Here is a 16220-nt window from a genome sequence, read left to right as displayed (position 1 = left end):
AGAACTTCCCTACTAACAAGCATTCTGAGACTGTGTACAAACATGGGAATCTCTGTTTGGGAAAAGGGAACATAGTGATAAATCTGGGAAAACAGCAGCAGAATACATATGCAAGACAAACAAACAAACAAACAAAAAGCAATGCACCCCCATCTTCCAGTAACTTTGGCAGTAGTCTAACTCCCTTCCCACCTGGTGATGAGAATGCCCCACAGGTAATAGTGCCTTGGCCACACTAACTCACCTATACACCAAACTGCACTCACAGTTTGGACCATGAGTAGCCGTAGTCCAAGTGTCTCTGATCAGGTCTGTCTCCATCCTGAACATCTAACCTAACTTAGTCATTCAAATTTATTAAGATGTTGAATATGCAGGACCTCACCAGAGTCTCCTCAGCTCTGCTGTTATCCTCTGCATCATCTCTTGCCATAAAGACCTCTCTGACAGCTCTCACAATAAAATCTTCAGTTTTTGTTGTTCCTTCTGCAGAATCCTCTGCACCATTTCTTGCAGCAAAATCCTCAGTCTATGTTGTCTCTCACAGCAAAGCCCTCAGAGGAGGGGAGTCAAACACTCTTACAACTGGAGCTGGGCAGAGGACAGAACTTCTGTTTCACAAAAGATCTTGAGACTTTGAAATTTGGTTTCCTTCCAGATCACAACAAAACCAGAAAATTGTGAAAATCTCTGTGAAGGAAAATTCTTTTTTTTCTAGATTGATTGAAATATTTCATTTCAACAAAACTGAATGGTTTGTTTCAAAATTTACTTTTTATTTTATCTTATTTTTATTTTGTATTGTTGTTATTGTATTGTTATTTCAAAAGAATAAAATCAAAATGATCATAAATATCAAAATGGGTGGTTTTAATATGGTTGGAACATTTTTTCCTGTTTTTTTTCCTCTGAAATTACATTTTGGTGATTCAGTTTTGACAGAATCACATATTCCAATTAAATATGGTACCATCAAAGTTTTTCAACCCAGGTCTGCTTAGGACCCTTGAGCAGAATCCTGGATACTTGGAAATTTGCTTTCTGTCCCAAGATAAGAGCTCTTTCCACTCTCTGAGCCTCTCCGTGATCTCACTGCCCCTCAAAAATCTAAATTCATGCGCAATGATAGTGACTCCCCAAGTGTCACTAGAGGAATTGTTCCAGAGGGGTAGCCGTGTTAGTCTGTATATAGCAAGAACAACGAGAATTCTGTAGCACTTTAAAGACTAACAAATTTAATTTCTGTAGGCATAAACTTTCATGGGCTGTAACCCACTTCGTCAGATGTAAGGAATAGAAATCAGATTGGAGGTATATATGTACATCTAAGGTTAAGGAACAACAATGGGGAAGGAAGGTATAAGCAAAGTCCATTCATTAGAGTAGTTGAGGCCTATTCACAACTATTGATTAGGAGGTAAGAATGTGTGAACAGTGACAATTACTTCTTGTAATGAGATAACCATTCCAAGTTCCTATTCAGACCCAGTTTGATTGTGTCAAGTTTGCAGATGAGTTCCAATTCTGCAGTTTCTCTTTGAAGTCTGTTTTTGAAGTTTTTTTGTAGAAGTATAGAAACTTTCAAATCAGCTACAGAGTGTCCTGGGAGGTTGAAGTACTCTCCGATTGGTTTACGGTTGCTGGTAAGTATTTGCTTCAGGTTGGGGGGCTGTCTGTAAGCAAGGATAGGTGTGCCTCCCACAGCTTGAGTGAGTGAGGGATCATCTGCTAGGATAGGTTGTAGATCCTTAATGATGTGTTGGAGAGATTTTAGTTGGGGGCTGAAGGTGATGACCAGTGGTGTTCAGTTGTTTTCTATGTTGGGTCTGTCCTGTAGTAGGTGACTTCTGGGTACCTGTCTGCCTCTGTCAATTTGTTTCTTCACCTCTCCAGGTGGGTATTGCAGTTTTAAGAATGTTTTATGGAGATCCTGTAGGTGTTTGTCTCTGTCTTAGGGATCGGAGCAAATCCAGTTGTATCTTAAGGCTTGGCTGTAGACAGTGGATCGTGTAATGTGTCCAGGGTGGAAGATGAAGGCATGAAGATATGTATTGTGGTCAGTTGGTTTTCGGTATAGGGTGGTATTAATGTGACCATCGTTTATTTGCATTGTAGTGTCCAGGAAGTGGATTTCTTGTGTGGACTGCTCCAGGCTGAGGTTGATGGTGGGATGGAAATGAAGCTTTCACAGAACTTTCCCCTTTTCACCCTAGAAATAGAGAGCTTTTTCCATCTGGAATTTCTGGCCATAGGGCTTACACATGATTAACTCTCTAGAGAGAGATCCATGGTATGTATTTAAACAGGTATATGTCCAAACGTATTTACATAATAAATGGGGCAGATTTTCAAAAGTCCTCCGCATCTAGCAGCTTGCATATAGCAAAATAAGTGGGCAGATTTTCCACATTGCTGAGCACCCAGAAGCTCCCAGTGAAAGCAAAGAGAGCTGCTCACTGCTATGCATTTTGGAAAAATCTGTGCACTTCATTTAAGTGCCTACACGGGAGGTGAACTGTTTTGAAAATCTGGGCCCAGTTGTGAGTGCTGAGTACTTTAGAAAATGTGTCCCATAATATAAAGTGCATATGCATAAATAAACACACATATACTATTATCATTATTTAGTCCAGAACAGTTATATATTTATGAAATTAAGTTCAGAAAAACCAGATATAAAAAATAAAGAGCCTGGAAATGAAAAGTTAAGTATGAGGCTTTATTTTTAAAGTGAACATACAGCAGCATACAGGAATGAAAACAGCAGGCCATTTTAAAGAACTTTTTATTTTTTTCAATATTGCCTGTCTATGGGAAAGATACCAAAGAAATGGGAAGAACTAAATGACCTACTATACAGTGTAGCTGGCCAATTGTTCTTGCTGCTGTAATTAATTTATACTCAAATAATGTTATAATGAAATAGACGGTAATGTAAATGAATTTGCCTTTTGGCATAAGGCTAGTTGAAATTATTTTTGGAAATTAGATACATGCATGCAGAGTTAACATAATCAAATATATCTACCCATCTGTCTCTTGGACAGCCATTGTTGCATTATATTTGCTTGTTGAGATATACAGACAGCATGTTTGCATTGACTTTGAATATCCTGACTATGTTTTGAGTTAAGTGGCTACCTACTGGTATTTACTTTAAAGAATTAAAAGAAAAATCTTTAATGGAAGATGATTGATTTTTAAACTAATATTTACTCAAGACACTGAAGTAGTTCCCTCCTGTTAAACACATATATAAGCAATGTAAATACAAGTGACAGGATACACTTGTGAGAGTTAGACTTTGGGGAAAGTTCAAGATGGTTCTTATTTTATTCAAACTGGTTTGCCCATTTCTCTTCAGTAAATATTTTGAATTAAGTACATAGATATTTTGTTTAGACATGTTAATAGAGATGCTATTATTGCCTACTTAAAATAAGATTGGGGAATTAACTATAAAAATCCAGGGAAATGTGAAATTCCACTCCGACTACTGTAGGTAAAGTGCAGTGATGGCAGTGACAGACAACCACAGGCAATGTCTAATACTTTCTGGGTTTGAAAATGAAACAAAGATATTACTTGTAATATGGGCTAATCTTTTATTAAGGGGTGAGAAAAAGAGAAAGGGAGAGGACAAGGGATGGAAATTATAATGGAGCAGAAGAAGGACAGAGGCAAGGAGGTAGAGAGTATATGGTTAGTTTATGTAAGAGCCATGTGAGTGATACAAGTTTCACATACAGCTGTGAGCCATGGGAATGCTACATTTGGGAGAATACTAAAAATGAAAGATTTCATGGTGCAAGTCAGAGTGTGGTTGTACCACTAGTAGAAAGATGTCTCTTTTTGATGTACTATGCTGTTTCATAAAGTAAGGTGCCTTCTGTGGTGGCAATGGTGTGGCTTGTGATCATAGAATCATAGAAGATTAGGGTTGGAAGGGACCTCAGGAGGTCATCTAGTCCAACCCCCTGCTCAAAGCAGGACCAGCCCCAACTAAATCATCCCAGCCAGGGCTTTGTCAAGCCGCACCGTGAAAACCTCTAAAGATGGAGATTCCACTGCCTCCCTAGGAAAACCATTCCAGTGCTTCACCACCCCCTAGTGAAATTTTTTTTTCCTAGTATCCAACCTAGACCTCCCCCCTGCAACTTGAGATCATTGATCCTAGTTCCATTATCTACTACCACTGAGAACAGCCTAGCTCCATCCCCCATGGAACCGCCTTTCAGGTAGTTAAATGCTGCTATCAAATCCCCCCTCATTCTTCTCTTCTGCAGACTAACCAAGCCTAGTTCCTTTCCAGCCCCCTAATCATTTTTGTTGCCCTACTTTGGACTCTCTCCAATTTATCCACATCCTTTCTGTAGTGGGGGGCCCAAAACTGGACAAAGTACTCCAAATGAGACCTCACCAATGCTGAATAGAGGGAAATAATCACTTCCCTCGATCTGCTGGCAGTGCTCCTACTAATACAGCCCAATATGCTGCTAGCCTTCTTGGCAATAAGGGCACACTGTTGACTCATATCCAGCTTCTTGTCCACTGTAACATACCGCCAAGTCCTTTTTTGCAGAACTGCTGCCTAGCCGGTCGGTCCCCAGTCTGTAGCAGTGCATGGGTTTCTTCCGTCCTAAGTGCAGGACTCTGCACGTGTCCTTGTTGAATCTCATCAGATTTATTTTTGGCCCAATCCCCCAATTTGTCAAGATCACTCTGTATCCTACCCTTACCCGCAAGTGTATCTACCACTCCTCCCACTTAGTGTCATCTGTAAATTTGCTGAGGATGCAATCCATCCCATGCTCCAGACCATTAATGAAGATGTTGATCAAAACCAGCCCCAGCGCCGATTCCTGGGGCACTCCGTAGTTACAGGCTGTCAACTACACATGAATCCATCGATCCTTAATGTAAAATGTTATCAACAGTAAGTATTACACTGAACATTTTCTCCACAATATCTTAATAATAACAGTGTAGTTGAAGCAAAATAGTGTTTCACTTCTGTGCTTGGAAGCAGAAAAGCCAAGCTCCACACCTTGATTTCAGGCTCCACAAAGCTCAATTTTACTGCACCCTTTGCTTCAAGAATCTATTATTTCTTGTTGCTGTTACTTATGTTATAAAAGATCTGCAGGCAGACACTATTCAGGTATTCAATATTTAACTATTTAAACATTTTTGTGCCAAATTCATCGTGTGTGTAAACCCATTGAAGTCAGTGGTGTTAGACCTTGGACAGATTTGATCCTTTGTGTTTAATGGAGCATGTATTGTGGCAATTGTCCAAAATATCAAGTTATCTTTCAGTGTGTGTCTATAATATGTGTAGTAACAAAAACATTTGAAAAATTCTGCACAGTGCATCTCCTAACTCATTTAAGGGGAAACATTTGTCAGCTAATTTCTATCTGTGCTTTTTTGCCCCTGTCTCTGGATATGCTTAGTCCTGTTTTTTCCAGTCACTTACCCATTACTTTGAACCTTCATGGGCTTATGTTCAGTCAGCTATTAGATTTGTTCCTTCTCACAATATTAAGGACATCGATTGCATTTGTTTAGGACTGCTGTTATGAATTGTCGTCTTCTTACTAATCATGAGACTAGCTTATCCTCTCTTTTATCCTTCTCTGAGTCTATTGATTATTATATTGATCTCTCTATTCATTGTGTGTTTGCTCTTTTAGACTAGTTTGCACCATTAACAGAATGTGTATTTTTTTCCCTTGTTTCCTAAGGCTTCCTTGTTTCCTAAAGCATTTGAAGGCAGCAATGTGCTTATCATAAAATAAACTTTTTAAACTTTGCTCTGTGATAAGCAATTGATCCCCAGTAAAGACAGGTTTCTGTTTACCCTCTAAAAGAAAGGGAGAGATTAGATTATAGGGAGGTAGAAAGTGTGGATGTCAAGAATGAAGATGAGAGGAAAAAAGACAGATACAAGAACAAATTTTAATATAAACAAATATTTTAAACTAATAACAGATAAGACTGTACACCATGGACATTGCAGGAAAAGGATGGAAGAAATTAAATCACTTGAATTTGAAATATCAGCTAAAAGTTGCTGTTCAATGTGTTCTTCTGACAGGCCTAGTTTCTGCACCTCAGTCTGGGTGGAACCATGTGGTCAAACCACTGAGGGCTGGATCTTTGGGCTGCAGCCCCCCCTGGCTCCCAATCATGTTAACAGCAGAAGCCCAAGTCAATTTTGGCACCTCTAAGACTTTTGCTTTGTTAGTTGTGTCAACGTAAATGTGCAGAGACACAAAACCAAAACATTAGTTATTCATTCCACAAAGATACAAAGCACATAGATCAAAGGGTAAAAACAATAAAAAGCCTACACACTTTTCTTCCCTTCTAATTTATTAATTAGACCTTTTTAAGTTCCATCATCAGACTAGCTAATTCCACCTCTGGCAGGGAAAAACAGACAGCCCATGTTGCATTCCTATTTCTCTCCCTTGATGTGTGTTTGCCAAACCTGTCAGCTTTTCACTGACAGCCTGGACAGTCCCCAGTTATTCATGTCACTTCCACCTCTTTATAGGCCATGGAATCCAATCAAAGTCTAGTGTTGCCTTTAATTTATCTACTCTCAGCCTTGGCAAAACAGCGATGTTGCCTCTTCACAGCTGTTAACCTAGTTATTAAGTGTTTGCAGTGATGCTCTATCCAAGCCATTGTTTTACGTTTTGTGTTTACTTACTCTGAAGTTCCATGTGTATATCAACAACCTACCAGCTACCCTGTCGTGCAAGTTTATCTATGCTGATGACATCTGTTGCAGCTACCAAGCTCAGTCCTTCTCAGCAATTGACAAGGTCCTGAATGAAGATAGCTCTTAACAGACTATTGTAGTCGATTGCACCTGCAGCTGAGCTTATCTAAAACTTTGTCCAGTGTATTCTATCTGCATAATGCAAGCGCCAGCCATGAGTTAAACATTTTTCTCAATGGCCAATGCCTGAAGCATGAGCCAAACCCAGGTTATCTCAGTGTGATGTTGGATAGGTTATTAATGTACTGCAAGCACTTGAGAAAGATGGCAGCCCAACTCAGCACTTGAAACAAGATGCTCAGAAAATTGGCTGGTTCAACCTGGAGTGCGAGCACCTGGACGCTTAGAACATCAACCCTTGCCCTGTGCTACTCGATTTCAGAGTATTGTGCTCCTGTTTGGTGTCACTTGTCTCACACGAGGCTGGTTGATGTTGAGTTTAACAAAGCTATGCATACTGTTACTGAGACTTCAGTGGTAACCCCATTGCCATGGCTACTGATACTTGGCAAAATAGCACATCCCCACATTCACCACGAGAAGGCCTCTGTCACGCTGTTGGCTAACATCCAAGAGAATATAGACCTGCCATTGTACGCAGACCTCTTACCACCCACCAGCCCACCAGTCTTCTAGATGCCCTTTATCGTCATTTATCGTCTGCTTGGTGTAACGAGTGGTCAATGACAACAATCGCTAATCACTCTCTTGTCACCGACCCAACCATCTGCCCTCCAGGTTTTGATCTGCCAAGGCACCTGTGATCATCTCTGAACCGGTTTCGAACAGGACAGGGCAACTGTGCAGCCAATCCCTTTTTTTTTTTTTTTTTCTAATGACCCATGTTGCAGCTGCAGTCAACTCCAGACTATGTCGTATATTGTCAAGTGCCCACTGACTTATTTTGACAGCAGCTACTGGCTTTCCACCTGGCTGATGATGATGTCATTAAATGGCTGGGCACATTGTGCACATGCTGATAAATATCCTTTGAATCTCTTTTGATCTAACCCCTTAGCAAGTAATCCATTGTAAACCAGATATATAGAAAAAGAACACAGATACTTCATACTAGGGTTGAGTTTGTATGTTAATATGTTTTTGTGTTAGTTTGTTTGTTGTATGTTTGCTTGCTTGCTGTGTGCTTGCTTGCTTGAAGATTATAGTATGGTCTGATTTGGAGTTATGTGCTGAGACAATTAGGCTAGGTTGAGAAATTACTAACCAGGCTCTAGCCTGCTATAGTTTGATCTCTGACCTCTTTAGGATTCCTAAAGAGGTCAGGGCTATCTCAGGGAAAACACAGGTCTAAAAAGCCAGTTCCAAAATGACAGGAGGAGCTAGTAAACAGGGACATTTTGCAAGGGAGTTAAGAGAGAGAGAGAGAGAGACTATGAGAGGCAAATACATCTAAAAAACATACTTTAAACTTAGCCCAATAACCTCCTCCCCCCAAAAAAAACAAAACAAAAACACCCTGAAAGAGTAATAATAATGTAGGCTGAAGTCCAGTAGCAGAGTGGAGGCTATCCAGTTTATTGCACTGAATGCAGCATGTACTTGTGGGCAGGTGGCATATGAGTGCGTTTAGTGCAAGCAATTCATGGCCCTCAGACATACAGTACAAACACTTGAATCCAGAGGGGCTGAACTGGATGAGTTAAGGGAGACAGAGAGGTACATAAGGAGACTTTCAGGGATAGAACAGTGTGGTCCCCAATCTGACAGCCTGTGCTGCTAAGGAGGATGAAAGTCTCATGGAGGGAAATCATCAAGCTGGAGCCAAAGAAACAATCTGATAGTTGGGACCCTCCTTCCAGATGAGGTCATGCTATCCTCTCACACTGACGAAACCCCCATCCTGGAGAGGGAACCCCAGTTACTAGGGAAAAAAAGTAATAATAAAGGGGGTTCAATTATTAGAAATATAGATAGTTAGATTTGTGATGACCAGGAGACCCACATGGTGAATTGCCTGGCGGGTGCGAAGGTTGTGGACCTCTCAAGCCATCTAGACAGACCTATGTCCAGTGCTAGGAAGAAGCCAGTGGTCATGGCATATGAAAGTACCACAGACATAGGGAAAGGCTGGAGAGACATTCTGGAGGCCAAATTTGGCTGCTAAGTAAGAGATTGAAGCCCAGGACCTCCATGGTAGCATTCTCAGAAATGCTTCCAGTTACACATCTAGGACCAGAAAAACATGCAGAACTGCAGGATCTTAATGAATGGGTGAGACAATGGTGTAGGGTGGAGGATTTTAGGTTTATTAGGAGCTGGGCAACCTTTTGGTAAATGACAAACCTATACAGGAAGGATGGGCTCCACCTAAACCAAAATGGAACCAGACTACTGGCATGTAACATTAAAAAGGCTGTAGATTATTTTCTAAACCAAGGGCTGGGGGCAAATTGACAGGTGCATCAGAACACACTGTTTGGGCAGAGACATCACTCAGGGATGAATTTATTAAAAGTGTAACTCTATATCCTAGTAAAGAGTAAAAATAAAGGAAAAAATCTTAAATTAATGAAACTATGCTATGGAATCCTTATGGATAGAAATTCCATGCTTGAACTGTAGCAGTAGGAATACACTGCCAACCACCTGATTAGAATGGTGATGGTGATTATGAAAGGCTTAGCGAGGCTAGAAAGGCAAATTAAAAAAAACCCATAATAATGGGGGATTTCAACTAACCTCATATTGACTGGGTATATTTCACCTCAAGAAGAGATGTATAAACCATGTTTCTAGACACCATAAAAGACTGCTTCGTGGAGCAACTTGTCTTGGAACCCACAAGGGGAGAGGCAATTCTTCATTTAAGTGAAGCACAGGATTTGGTCCAAGAGGTGAATATAGCTGAAACACTTGGTAATAGTGACCATAATGTAATTAAATTAACATCCTTGTAGGGGAAATATGCCAAAGAAACCCACCTCAGTAGCATTTAACTTCAACAATGGAAACTACACAAAAAAGAGGGAACCAAACAGAAATTAAAAGTCACAATGGTGAAAAGCCTCCAAACTGCATGGCAACTATTTTAAAAAAACACCACAATGGAGGCTCAAACTAAATGTATATCCCAAATTAAAAAAAGTAAGAAGACTAAGCAAATGTCATCATGCCTAAACAAACAGAGTAAAAAGGTGGCTAGAGGGGAAAAAGGAATGCTTTCAAAATTGGAAGTTAAATCTACTGAGGAAAATCAAAAAGAGCATAAACTTTGGAAAGCTAAGTGTTAAAGTAAAATAAGGCAAGCCATGAAAGAATGTAAAGAGCAATTAGCTAAGGACACAAAAACCAACAGCAATTTTTTGTAAAGTATATCAGAAGCAGGAAGCTTGCCAAAGAGTCAAGGGGGCACTGGACTATTGAGGTGCTAAAGGAGCACTCAAGGAATACAAGGCTATTGTTAAGAAGCTAAATTAATTCTTTGCGTCAGTCTTCACTGCAGAAGATATGGAATAGATCCCCACATCATACAAGCCATTTTTTTTCAGGTGACAAATCTGAGCATCTATCCCAGACTGAAGTGTCAATGGAGGTGATTTTGGATCAATATGATACATTAAACCGTAATAAGTTACCAGGATGCTATTGACCCAAGAGTTCTGAAGGAACTAAAATATGAAATTCCAGAACTACGAACTGTAGTATGTAACTTATAGATTAAATCAGCCTCTCTACCAGATAGCTGGAGGGTGTCTAATGTAACACCTATTTTTTAAAAAAAGGCTCCAGGGGCAATCCTGTCAATTTTAGGCCTGTAAACCTAATTTCAATACCACAGGCATTGATTGAAACTATAGTAAAGAACAAAATTATCAGAAACACAGGTAAACTCAATATGTTGGGGAAGATCAACATGAATTTTGTAAAGGGAAACCAGGCAACAACAATCTATTAGAATTATTTGAGAGAGTCAACAAGCATGTGGGTAAAAATGACACAGTCAACATAATGAACTTGAACTTGCAGAAAGCCTTTGACAAGATCCCTCACCAAAGTCTCTTAAGCAAAGTAAGCAGTCATGCGATAAGAGGGAAGGCCCTCTCATGAATTAGTAACTGGTTAAAAGAAAGGAAACAAAGATGTGATGCTGGCAAACCAACTACAAGCTCATGCCAAGATTTCCATGCCTCACTTGGATACTGACAAAGAAAAGCTGGAATTAGTCTGGCTCACCTGTGTGTTAGTACTGTTAAAACAGGTATTACAGTTATAAAAATGTGCTTAAAGTTTAGACTTTATTGAATGCTTGTAGGTTGCTGCATGCCTTAATCTCACTTATAATATTTGTATCCCATATTGTAAGGTAATATTTGAGTGTTTGCACTATAATTCTCTGTAACTGGGTAAATCCCCAGACCAGAAAGAGAAATGCTGACATTCATGTGAAATGCTGTCTTCCAGCAGAAAGTGTTAGGTCCTGCCCAACAGAGAAAGTCCATGAACACCTGATGAACTACTGTGGAACATTAGAGGTTAAAAGATGTTATTGATTGCTCTTCCTTTTCCCCCTCTCCCGCCCACCATGAAGAAAAGATGTGCAAGTGAATTTCTCCTGATCAGTTAAGCTGGCAGCTCAGAAAAGAGAAAGGAAAGAGAATAAAAATCCTTGAGAAGGAGAAACTGTATCTCTATGATGCTTGGACTCTCAAGGGCAAGGTTTTCTAGGCATAAGAAGGAGATCCCCAGTGTTTAACCTGGGTTACACCTAAGGAACACCTAGAGCTTGCTTATTATAGAAGCCGCTATTATCTTTTGAAACTTAAGACAGTAACTCATAGAATCATAGAGTTGGAAGGGACCTCAGGAGGGACCTCAAAGCAGGACTAACCTCAGCTAAATCATTCTAGCCAGGGCTTTGTCAAGCGACACCGCTTCACCATCCTCCTAGTGAAAAACTTTTTCCTAATATCCAACCTAGACCTCCCCCACTGCAACTTGAGACCATTGCTCCTTGTTCTGTCATCTACTACCATTGAGAACAGCCTAGCTCCATCCTCCCTGGAACCCCTTTTCAGGTAGTTAAATGCTGCTATCAAAATCCCCTTCATTCTTCTCTTTTGCAGACTAACTCACTTGTGTGTATATGTTAACCTGCTTTAACCTTGTAAATAACTGTCTTATTTCCTTTTTGTAGTTAACAAATCTTTAGATAGTTTGGTATAGGATGGTCTACAAGTGTTTTTGTTTGTTTGAGAACTAAGGTGCAAATGACCTGAAGTGAGTGACCGGTCCTTTGGGACAGGGAGTAACCTGAATATTGTTGTAATTTCCAGTAACTGGAATTTCACTTATCATGCTTATTGCCAAAAGCAGCTATTAGGCCTTTACAGTAACCTTAGCATAATTAGGCAAGCCAGAAGGAGGGGGTTGAATGACCATGAGATGTGAGTGTGATCCTTCCTGAAAAGCCCTCTTTTGAAATTGCTGAAGTATGTGTCCTAGAAAAATAGGAATTCTGGATATATTTTTGGATTGCTATTATGTAGAAATACTGCTGCAGGGCTAAAAGCTGAAAAGTGCTTCCTTAAGAGATGTATTTAATTAACGTTTGTTTAAATTAACATATTATTGTAAACCTGCTTTTTGTTGTAATATGTGTAAGCATAAAAAGGGTAAATAAGTCTGCATTAGTCAGATATGACTTTCGGGACACCTCTTGAAATTCCCAGTGATAGTTGGAGGATAGTTGGCCACCTAAATCTTGTCATTTGCCCGCTTGAGACCACTCAAAACCATAGGTAATTATAATTTGGGGTGCTCTAACTTGTTGATTGTGTGTGTATGTGCTGGAGACTAAATAAAGTAAAAGCTTTAAGTGAAAGCACCCTTCTTTGCACTGTTTATACCAACAACCTATCAGATGGATGGGCTGTGTCCCCATTGATTTATTTCTTGATACTGTCTCACAAAGAGTAAAGTAACAAGGAGATCGGGGTTCAGAAAAACCCTGGGTAACAACCAGGGGAAATTGTGAAGGCGAAAAGTGGGTTCATTTTTTGAACTGGGCTAAAAAAAGAATTAGATAAATTCAGAGAGAATAGGTTCTTCAATGGCATTTTCAGAGATGCCATCCCATACTCCGGGTGTCCCGAAATGTCTGAGTGCCAGAAGCTTGGACTGGACAACAGGGAATGGACCATTCAAAATTGCACTGTTTTATTCATTCCCTCTGAAGCATCTGGAACTAGCCACTGTCAGTGACAAGATACTAGGATAGATGGACCACTGGTATTACCTAATATGGCCATTCTTATGTCCTTGTTTCCCATTTTCTTACACCATTGAATGCTAACTGATGTATGATAAGATAAAACATCTAGGCAATGTGGTCCCAATTAAGCCCCCGATACTGCAAATAGAAATACATTGGTGGATTCCTGTTCCCATGTAAAATCCCACTGATGTCAAGGGAAGTCAACAAAAGTTTCAGGGTCTGCTTGTACAAGTCCAATTGGAGGGACTGAGGCCCAAACTGAATTTTCCTCAGTCCATATGATCTCTCTATTAAGAGACCATTCTTTGGATAAAGAGGTTTACTTTAGTTTATGTTTGAACTCCAACTCTGGATGAAGAAAATGTTCATGAAAAACGTTCCTTTTTCATCAACGTTTTTTTTAATGTCAATATTTTTCAATCAACTCTATAGTTGATCAAAAAAACCCAAACATTGTTCTGTGATTAGTGTTTTGCAAAAATGTATCTTTTCTAATTTTGTTCAGCTGCACTTCAAACATTCAAAATCTGTGTGCAGCCTCAAACAGATGTCATTTAATAGAATAAATAAATAATTAAACAAAAAAACAAATGTATAAATTAAAAACACGATGCACATCCTGCCACTGGGCTATAACATAGCTAAAACTAACACATTTGAATAATGGAAAGGAAAGGAAAGGAAAGGAAAGGAAAGGAAGATGATTGGTTCTGTTTACTAGTCTTTCAAAATTCTGCATCATGAGCTGTGGACACAGTACCTGTATATATAGCAGAACATAGCTGCTATCTTAGTGACATTTTCTATTCCATATGATTAGCATGAAAAATTCACAACTGTCTATATTTAAAACCAAACCTTTTCCACTCAGAATGACAGCTGTTCTTTACTGAGGTCTCAGTCTGTCCGAAAGGGCAAATCCTATATACCTTTCAGAATTTTTAACTTTTCATTGTTATGAAAAGTTTCCAGTGACTGAATACAGAAAGTATGTTTTGGCCTTGAGTATCAATATTTCTGCCCTTTTGTGATATTTCTGTGTGGGGAAAAATACTGTCTGCAAAGGCTGTCTCCAGTCAGAGAAATATAATGTCATATGGCATAACTGACCAATCATAAATCTCAATGAGGAATTCGAAGAAGCCAGTTATCCATAGGACACTTACTATAAACTAGTTTGTATGCAATCTATAGCTCAGATATGTTCATTAAAAAAACTTTTAAAAACTTTTACCCTTTCTGTGTCGTGAATAGAGCTGGCTAAAATATTAATTGTGAATACATTTTGCTTCTGCTTTTTGCTGTTTTTTTGAAGAATAGATCAAAATTTAATTGGTTATTATTTAAAATTGGTTTGAGTGTTTTGTAGAAATCTGTTTTCCATTTAGCTTTAGAAGTTCTTTAGTAACTTTCGCAGAACTGATTGTTAATTAATGCTCATTATAAATGTCTATGTGAATTCATCGGAGTCTATACTGACATGCATTATGATCACATAAAAATCAATTGGCGCCTCCTGGAAATCTTGACAGGAGATAACATTCTACTGAGAAATAAAGTGGCTTCTTTATCATAGATGCACTATTTGTTTCTTCCCTATTTCTTAAAGTTAGGAGCATTTGTATTAAAACAATTACATTAGACTTGTTTCTGCTCCCACTGAAGGCAAAGGGAAAACTTCCAAATTACAGGATTGAGTCTTTTGTCTCTTCAAAGGTCATCTATTCCCACTGCTTATATTTTGCCCTGCATAACAACCAACTCATTGTGACATCATAATCCTCTTTAGAATTATTATGTTGCTACACAGAAGTATTACATGAGATAGTAAATTAAACAGCAGAAATATTTGACATCCTCAGAAAGACAAGATCCTTTACTCATTAATATGCCATTCTCAACAGTAACATAAAAATGCACAAAGAAATAACTATCCTACCATATAATGGCAGAGCTATTTCTAACCAGGATGTTTTATAATATTTTGTTTTGTTTTTTTAAATGAGGGATTGGTAGATCTCTAGAATGCTTAATGTGAGGGGCAATTTTCATATATATATATATATATATTTCTTAGAAAGTGATACTATGTCAAAAAATAAAAAGAGTAAAAAATATTTTCCCTACTTCTATCATTCTACCGTGAAATTATGGATACAACAAAACAAACTTTTTTTCTCTAGTTAAAATCATTCACTATTTTATAAACACAGCAAGTCACTCCTGGGAATGAATTGTATTATAATAATTCATTCTTAGGTACATTGATGGCACTCAACCTTCAGCCACTTGCTTAGCAACACTGTAGCTGTGAAATATTATGACATAATTCACACCCTGTCATGTTTTATTGCTTAATTAGAAGTGTTTATCATCTTGTTATTCATACTTTGTCAGTAACAGACAACTTAAAAAGAAGCAAGGGATCATTATAGGCAAACTGGCATTATAGCAGCACAAGCAGACTGCTCAAATAGTGGATCACTTCAGGTTGGGGATTAGTGACAGAGGAGAATAGCCACTAAAGTAGCAAAGCAGAAATACAGGTTCAAATAAGTAAATAAAATATCAGGAAGATAGCACAAAAGAGAAGAAGAAACAAAGAGGTCCTCAGATTCTCTGTCTTCACTTTTAGGAGCATAACTTGTTTCGCACTAGCTTCCCTTAGCAATAATGAATAATGAACTAAAGAAAATACTTGAGAGTTATACAGCAGAATAGATAAAAATGGCAAAGTTTGTCAAATCCACAGTCTTCTCTTTCAGTATGATAATGGGTGGGCTTTCCTAGCAGCAATCAATATGATTCTTTCCCATTGACTTAAGAAATACTACAGGGAAAGATGAAGACCAAGGCTTGTCATGGAAGTTACACTCGTCCTGCACTCTCCTCCGCAAAACCATGCATTTATGCATCTGTGAATGTTTCCATGTAAAACAGATTCTGCAGTCTTTGGCATCTTACTCTTCCCTGCACTATCCCTGATTGCTTATTGGTTCAGATTTGCAAATGATTCCCATAGTTAAAAGACATTTGAAAGGAAATTGTTTTGTGCTAAGTCAAAGTTTGGGTATCATAAAAAATGGAAGTAATTGAAATGAAAAAAAATCAGATAGAATCACAGTAATCATGCTTGTGCTCCCTCCCTCTCTCTCTGGCCCAAATGACTCAGAGAGAGAGAGAGAGAGAGGG

Source organism: Emydura macquarii, unplaced genomic scaffold (genome assembly GCF_026122565.2).
Source record: "Emydura macquarii macquarii isolate MOO-44397 ecotype Brisbane River unplaced genomic scaffold, CSIRO-AGI_Emac_v2 contig_2473, whole genome shotgun sequence".
NCBI lineage: Eukaryota > Metazoa > Chordata > Testudines > Chelidae > Emydura > Emydura macquarii.
This window is presented reverse-complemented; position numbering follows the sequence as displayed.